We start from the raw sequence: 7,889 nt of genomic DNA, 5'->3' as shown, positions 1-7,889 counted from the left end.
TGCTTAGGTCTCAAAGGATGGGGCCATGACCTCTAGGATTTCACAGGGTGGGGCCAGTGTCTCCTGGATCTCAAAGGGTGGGGCCACAGCCTCCCAAGTTTCAAAGATTGAGATCGTCACAAACTTGGTTCCAGAATGTGGGGCTGCCATTCATAAGTTACAGGGGGATGGGGATGCTGCCCAAAACTTGGGGAGGGGCATGCCCTAGGAACAGAAGAATGGGGCCTACCAGGACTGAAGTTGTGGGGTCATCGGTCAGATGGACTAGAGAAAAGGCCTGCCCAAACCTGAGGGAGCAGAATTGCTGTCCCAGTGGACCTGGAAGGTGGAGCTGAAGCCCAGGGCTGAGGTTCCTCCACCCAGAATCCAGGAACTATGGCCAACACCCAGAGTCTGGAGGGCAGGACTTTACCTATATGGTCTCAGAGAACAGAATTATTTTCAAGCCTTGAGAGTGAATATGAATTGTTCTGCTGAGCTTTGGAATAGCTTGGTGTCTGTTACCCCTTTTTCCCTTCCTCCAATTTCTCCCATTTGTAATGGGAATGCCTACCTTGTACCTGCTCTACCCTTGTACTTTGGAAACAGATAACTTGTCTAGATTTCACAGGTTCACAGATGAAGAGGAGTTTTGCCCCAGGATAGAATGCACCCAAAGGCTCATCCATATTTGATTCGGATGATTTAGAAAATGAGATTTTGACTTGGAGTCAATTTAAGACTTTTGGGATGATATGATGAGTGAATGTGTTTTGCATGTGGCAAGGAATGATTTGGGGGGACCAAAGGGTGGAATGTAATGGATTGAATTGTGTCCCCAAAAAATATGTGTTAACTTGGCTAGGCCATGATTCCCAGTGTTGTCTTCCATTTTGTGATCTGATGTAACTACCCTCCATTTTGTGATGTGTTGTAAACCCTAACCTCTATATGCTAATGAGGCAGGATCAGGGTAAGGTGTATTTAAGTCACAGCTTTATAAGAGGGTGTGACTCAGATCACCTTAATCCAGTCCCATCCTCACTTAAGCCATGCCCTTACTCAGGTCACACCATTGCTTGAGTCATACCTTTTAAGAGGTAAAAGGAGAGAGAAGCAAGCAGAGAGGAGAGGGACCTTATTAGTACCAAGAGTGACAAGCCAAGAATAGAGCACATCCTTTGGACCTGGAGTCCCTGCACTGAAAACCTCCAAGGCCCAGGGGAATATTGATGTCAAGACACATGGAGATCTCCAAGGAACATGGGCCTACAGGTGGTGAGAGTGAGAGGAGTCAAGGAGCTTATTTAGAGCCAGAGCACTGAATTCAGACACCTGGCCTCCTAAACTTCGAGAAAATAAATTTGTTAAACCATCCACTTGTGGTATTTCTCTTATAGCAGCACTAGATAAGTAAGATGTCCCTTTTTCCACATAAGGTCATGGTATCAGATTCCAAGTGGACATACCTTTTGGTATAGTTGATAAGGTCTGTTCTCCCCAGCTAAGTGGAAATTTCTTCAGAATAGAAACCATGTTTCTGCCTACCTTTCTGCCTTCCCATTTTCCATCCTCTCTTCCTCCCTCCCTCCCTTCCTTTCTTCCTTCCTTCGCTCCACAAATATTTATGGAGCCACCTACTTTGTCGCAGTGCTGGGCCCTGGGTTTACAAACCTGATTACCACCTTCCTGGAGCTGACTTTGCATTGGCAGAGACAAGCCCAACCAACACAGAACAATTACACCTTGCAGGGAGAGTTGCAAATGCAAGCAAGCCAGGGCAAGAGCACTAGATCCAGATGGGTGGGGGGAAGATGAGCTCTATCTGGGGGGCCAGGGAAGGTCTCTATGAAGATGTCACACTTAGCAGAGCCTGGGGTGACCAGAAGCACCAGCCACAGGAACATTCATCTTTCATTCTTTTCTCTGCATACACAATGTCCAGCACCAGGGCTCACACAAGATGTGGACATGTTTCACAAGGTATCCTATGGGTAGGACAACCAGGTTTGTCTGTGTATACAGAGGTCCCAAACTCTGCTTGCAGGGCCTGTGCAGGTGATGAGGACCAGGGACGTGGGTCAAGGGCAGTGAAGCAGCATGTGGTGGGGCAGTGGCAATTGGACAATACATCCCCCACAAAGAGCCATTGCTACTGAGCTCCAACCCATGGGCACCAGGAAGGACATGAGGTAAGAGTGGTGAGATCATCCAGTTCTTCAAAAGAAAATGGAACCTGAAATTTCCTGTGAAGGCTTTGGAGTTTAAATGGTTAAAAAACAAACCAAAAAAAGCAAAGGAATAAAACATCACTATGTAGATGAAACACATCATGCCTTTAAGCCAGTATGTGGTCTTTGGGTTGGAGGCTAGACGGACCTTAGCAGGTGGTGGGTAAAGAGAAGACATTCTGGGTAGAACCAACAACAGGACACAGTCACAGGCTGACTGTTGGAGAACTGTTAGTGATGATGTGGTTGAAACATAGTCTGTGTGTGAACCTGGAACGTGGCAGACCGTGACCCAATCAAGATGGGTCTCACAGCCTTGATGATGGTCTCCTTTCCCTGGGGATCGGGTGGGCATCTCCCAGCTTCCTTGGTGGTCTTCACACAGCCCTCCACCTGTCCTTCCTCTCCAAGTCTAAATCTTACCCTGACTCCAACACCACTTCTTCTGTGAGGCTCCCTGGTGCCCTCCCTCCCCCGTTGAGATGGGAACTCTCCTTCCTTTGAGTATCCACTGTAATTTGTGTTCATTCATTCATTCGCATGTTCATTTGTTCAACAAGTATTTGTTGAGTGACTGTTCTATGCCAGGCAGTGTGAGTGGGAATAGGACACTGGGGACACAAAAAACAACCAAAGCCATTGTCATCAAGTCAGTGTCAACTCATGGCCACTAGAGCCAAAACAGATGGTCATGACCTCATGGGGCTCAGAGTCCAGCAAGGAAGGCTGGTCAAGTGATCACATGGGCTCAGGTGAAGCTGGAAGTGCTTGGAGAGGAAGTGCTATTGGGGAAGAGGGTGAAGTCAGGAGGGCCTCCCTGAGGAAGTGAACCAAGCTCTGAGGGTACAAGGAGTCAGCCTGAAAAAGATGGAAAGCCACTGGAGCATTTATGCAGGGAGAGAGCATGCTGAGGTGTGCCCTTGGAAAGCATCGCAAATGGACTATTTACAATAGCCAAAAGACAGAGACAACCTAGGTGTCTATCAACTGAGGAATGGATAACCGCACTATGGTACACACAATGGAATACCATGCAACCCTAAAGAATAACATAGAATTCTCAAAACACCGCATAACATGGATGAACTTGGAGGACATTATGCTGAGTGAAATAAGTCAATCACAGAAGGACAAATATTGTATTAGTCCGTTATTGTAAAAGTCAAGGAAAGGTTTATCTATGGAAGGAAATTTTCTTTGTTGGTTAGCAGGGGTGGGAGGGGAGGGGAGGGAACGCTGTTAGACAGGCAGAGATAAGTATTGATTTGGATGAAGAGAAGGGCAATGTACCAAATGTGAGTGATCAACATGGTGGCATTGAGGAAGAGGAAGAAAGAGAGAGGTACGTGGGAGGTACAGACAAGAAAGATGAACCCTTTTGCACATACAGTACTGTGTTGTCAGTGAAGGCAAACATGGGTATACGGGTGGATAGATGAATGGACAGGCTAAACTATTAGGTATGTCTATGCAGCGGGGAGTGTACCCAAGACCATGTATAGGGTTGGCAGACAATGGTTCTACAAGTGTGTTTGTATGTTCTGTAAGAACTCCCAGGTGTATAGGAGAACTGACAAGGGGCAAGATTGTAGTCACTTCTTGCTCACAGCCAGCTACCCAGAAGGAGTGAGTAGTTTGCGACCTGTGAGCTTGGGACCATAGTCACAGGGGACATAAAGCTCAACTTGGCATAACATACTACACAAAACATTGTTCCACCTCCTACTTTGGCGAGTAGCGACTAGGATCTTAAAAACTTGCAAGCAGGCATCTAGATGCAACAATGGGTCTCTCCTCATCCAGAGCAAAGAAGAATGAAGAAAACCAAAGATTCATGGAAACAATTAGTCCTAACAACTGGTACACCATGCAATCCTCAGCCTACACGACTATGAGATCAGAAGAACCAGATGGTGCCCAGCTACCACTGTCAACCACTCGGCGGGGGATCTATGTAGGAGATCCTAGATAGAGAGGGAAAACAGTGTGGAACAACACTCAAAATAATTTGGAAAAAAAAAGGACTGGGTTTGCTGGTCTGATAGAGCCTGGTAGAACCACTGAGACTATGGCCCCTAGCTGCCCAACAGGTCTGGAATTGAACCCACACCTGTGGCTTCCAGCCAAACAAAAGACAGGCATATGAGTTGAACATTTACCTGAGGTAGATACACTCCTTGGAGAGAACAATCATGGGAGACAGAAGGGCTGTTTATCCACGGAGAGACAGCTCAGGGGGTAGGAGTGCATGGAGAGATGGACACAGGGAAGAGGTAACTATAGGGAGGAAATGGGAGGGGAGCTAGTCAATGTCATGAGACAAAGTGTACGTGAAATGCTGTATGGAAAGTGAATTTGCTCTGTAAATTTTCACCCAAATAACAGTTAAAAAAAGAAAAAAGAAAGAAAGCGTCACAGATGGAGGGGCAGAGAAGACTGTAGCATCATTGGGTGGGAGAGGGTAGAAGGTGGACCAGGGCTCTGGCCATGTTGACACAGAGATAAGTGGGCAGAATTCAGAGACACATAGGAGGCAAGGAAAACATGACTTTGCTTTGTGTCTTCTACCAGATTGAACTCATAATGAATTCATGTGACAGAGTAGAATTGTCCTATAGGGTTTCCTTGGTTGTATCTTTGCAGGAAGGAGCTCTGGTGATGCAGTGATTAAGCCCTTGGCTGCTAACCAAAAGGTCTATGGTTTGAACCCACCAGCCACTCCATGGCAGAAGGATGTGGCAGTCTACTCCTGTAGAGATTACAGCCTTGGAAACCCTATGGGGGCACTTTTACACTATCCTGTAGAGTTGCTTTGGGTCAGAATTAACTCAGTGGCAATGGGTATGTTCTAATATTTATGGCAGCAGGTCACCAGTTCTTTTTACCAATGGAGTTGCTGGGTGGGTTTGAACCACTGACCTTTCAGTTAGCAGCTGAGTACTTAACTGTACTCCCAGGTTGCTGTAAGTCAGAAACAACTCGATAGTGCCTAACAACAAGATTGAAAGCTCCAGCACATCAAGTGTAGGTCCTCCGTGGGTTCTTATGGGCCCTGGCATGTGGAGCCACGCTGACAAATTAGGGGAGGACAGAAAACAGTGGTTCCACGCTGGGTGACTCAATTCAGAATTGAAGATGTATGGCCTCATAGTTATGACCATGAGCCAGACTGCCCAGGTCTGAGTTTCACCTTCACTCCTCAGCTGTGTGATCTTGGGAAAGTTGCTTAAGCTCTCTGTGCCTCAGTTTCTGCATATGTGAAAATGGGACTCAGTGTGTGCACACACTGAGAGTGCACAGAGAGCCCTCAGAACCATGTGGAGCACATAATACTTGTCCAGTAAGCAATAGCTAGACATAATAAAAGGAGCTCTGGTGGTACGTGCCTAAGGCATTTGACTGCTAACCAGAAGGTTGGCAGTTCAGGCCCACCAGCCACTCCATGGAAGGAAGACTGGGCAACTTACTTCTGTAAAGATTTACAGCCTTGGAAACCCATTGGGAGTTGCTATGAGTTGGAACCGACTTGATGGCAGTGGGTTTGGGGTTTTTTTAGACTTTATAAAAGAATGTATAAATCTTAACACCATTTTTAGCACATCAGAATGGTGCACCAATTTTTTGTTGCTGTTAAATAATGTGAAGGATATTTATTGAAGCAGCCATCATGCAAAACTCTGAATGGTCTTGGCTTTGTTTTCTCTTATTTTGCAGCATACTGTTGGGTTTGTTTTTGATGAAGTTAGAGGGTATGGGGCATCCTGTTCTCGGGGTTTGGGGCTTCCAGGTCTTCAGAGGGGCCAGACAGAAGTGCCTGTGGAGGTTTGCTGCAGTTACAGACAGAACTGGCTGAGTTCTTTGGGGTACAGCCCACAGTTCAGGGGCCTGACTCACCAACTGAGCTTGGGCTGTCTTATGCCTTGTTGACTCTTTGCAGAGACTGAGGTGGTCCCGGGGCCAGAGGCAGGCAGATGGCAGCAAGGCCTGGGGGGCTGTGGGTCTGAGCATCCTCAGGCTGGGCCTCCAGGGAGTGAGTCCTCTAGGGGGCAGTGGGGCTCCACCAAGAGGAACTTCCTTGGTCTTTCCAGAGCCGAAATGCCTCTAGCCTGATAACCAGACCAGCATGAGTGGTCAGCACAAAGGGACATTTCTGCATACACTTAGCCTTGGCGGGTCCCAGTGGATGTATCTGCCCATTCAGATGTTCGGGGGTGGTGGGAGCCTTGTTAGGCAGGAAGGTACTTTCTGTCACAGTCATGTGAGAATGTGTCTAAAAAGAGAAGCCTGACAGTGGTGCCCATCCAGGGAGCACTCTGGGGCTCCGGTGACAGACAGAAGGCCATCCCCCAAATGCCATGGATTTCATAATAATATCACATCACAAAATATCATCATATAACATTCACATGGAGAAGACATGTTTTCTACACTAGTGTGTTTTTTTTTTTTTTTTTTTTTTCTCCCAGTTTAACAAACATTTATTACTATGTGTCCCACTTGATAGCTAGGTCAGCAAACTTCAGCCTTGATTGCACATCATAGTCACCTGGGAAACAGTCTTTGCTCTGTTCAGGTTTTTAGACCTCAGGGCCCAAGTCTCCTTGCTCCTTTCTTCCCTCCCCATCTTAGGAAATGCCTGCTTCTCCTCTTTCTTGCTTGGAGAAGAGCAGGCCCTGGACCCGTTTTGTGATAGACAGAGATCTTTGAGCCCCACAGCCACATGGGGCCCCGCTGGGGTCAAGGATAGCAGTTAGGAGCACATCTGCTTTGGGTACTCACAAACTTTATCACGGGGCAGCTGTGGGTACAGCAGGACAATTCCTAGAATGGGCTTAGTGTGGTAATGGCATGTCAGAGACACTCAGCATAGCACTGTCAGCTGCCCTCTGGGACCCCAGCCCTTTGCACCCTGACCTGCTCCTTCTTCTTCCCTTTGCTACTTTTTTCCATCTCACCTGCATTTATTGTTTATAGTCTACCTCTCCTGCTGGAATGGAAGGCCCCATCTTTGATTGGTTCACGGCTGTGTCCAAAACACATCCTAGGCACATAAAACCAAAGCACAAACCAGATGCCATCAAACAGATTCCAACTCCTGGCAACCCCATGTGTGTCAGAGTAGAACCATGCTCCAGACAGTTTTTAATGGCTGACATTTTGGAAGTAGATCACCAGGTCTTTCTTCCAAGGTGCCTCTGGATGGACTCAAACCACCAACCTTTCTGTTAGCAGCTGAGTGCTTTAACTGTTTGTACCACCCAGAGGCCCCTTCTAGAAACAGTCAGCATCAGTAAATACCTGTTGAATGAATGAACAAATGGAAGCTCTCAGTGTGGCTACTGGGCCTCAGATTCCCCAGCTGTGCAATGAGTAAAAGGTATTAGAAGTCTAAGAGGTTTGTTGGTTGGATGGTGTAAGCTCACCTGTGTGAGAGCACCTGTCTCAGGCACTCAACGAGATGCAAATTCGCTTCCCTAGTTAGACTGCAAGGTTGTCACTGCTTTGTAATGCCATCAGGAAGATTGTCACCACCCCAGCCCCTCCACAAATATATTTGGAGATTTGGAGGACAGCTACCTGGCCAACTGATTGGAAGAGATCCATATTTGTGCCCATTCCAAAGAAAGGTGATCCCACAGAATGTAGAAATTATAGAACAATATCACTAATATCACATGC

The sequence above is a fragment of the Orycteropus afer genome, unplaced genomic scaffold (assembly GCF_000298275.1).
Source record: "Orycteropus afer afer isolate SDZICR_OR568_19922 unplaced genomic scaffold, OryAfe1.0 scaffold00049, whole genome shotgun sequence".
NCBI lineage: Eukaryota > Metazoa > Chordata > Mammalia > Tubulidentata > Orycteropodidae > Orycteropus > Orycteropus afer.
Note: the sequence above shows the minus strand (reverse complement) of the source record.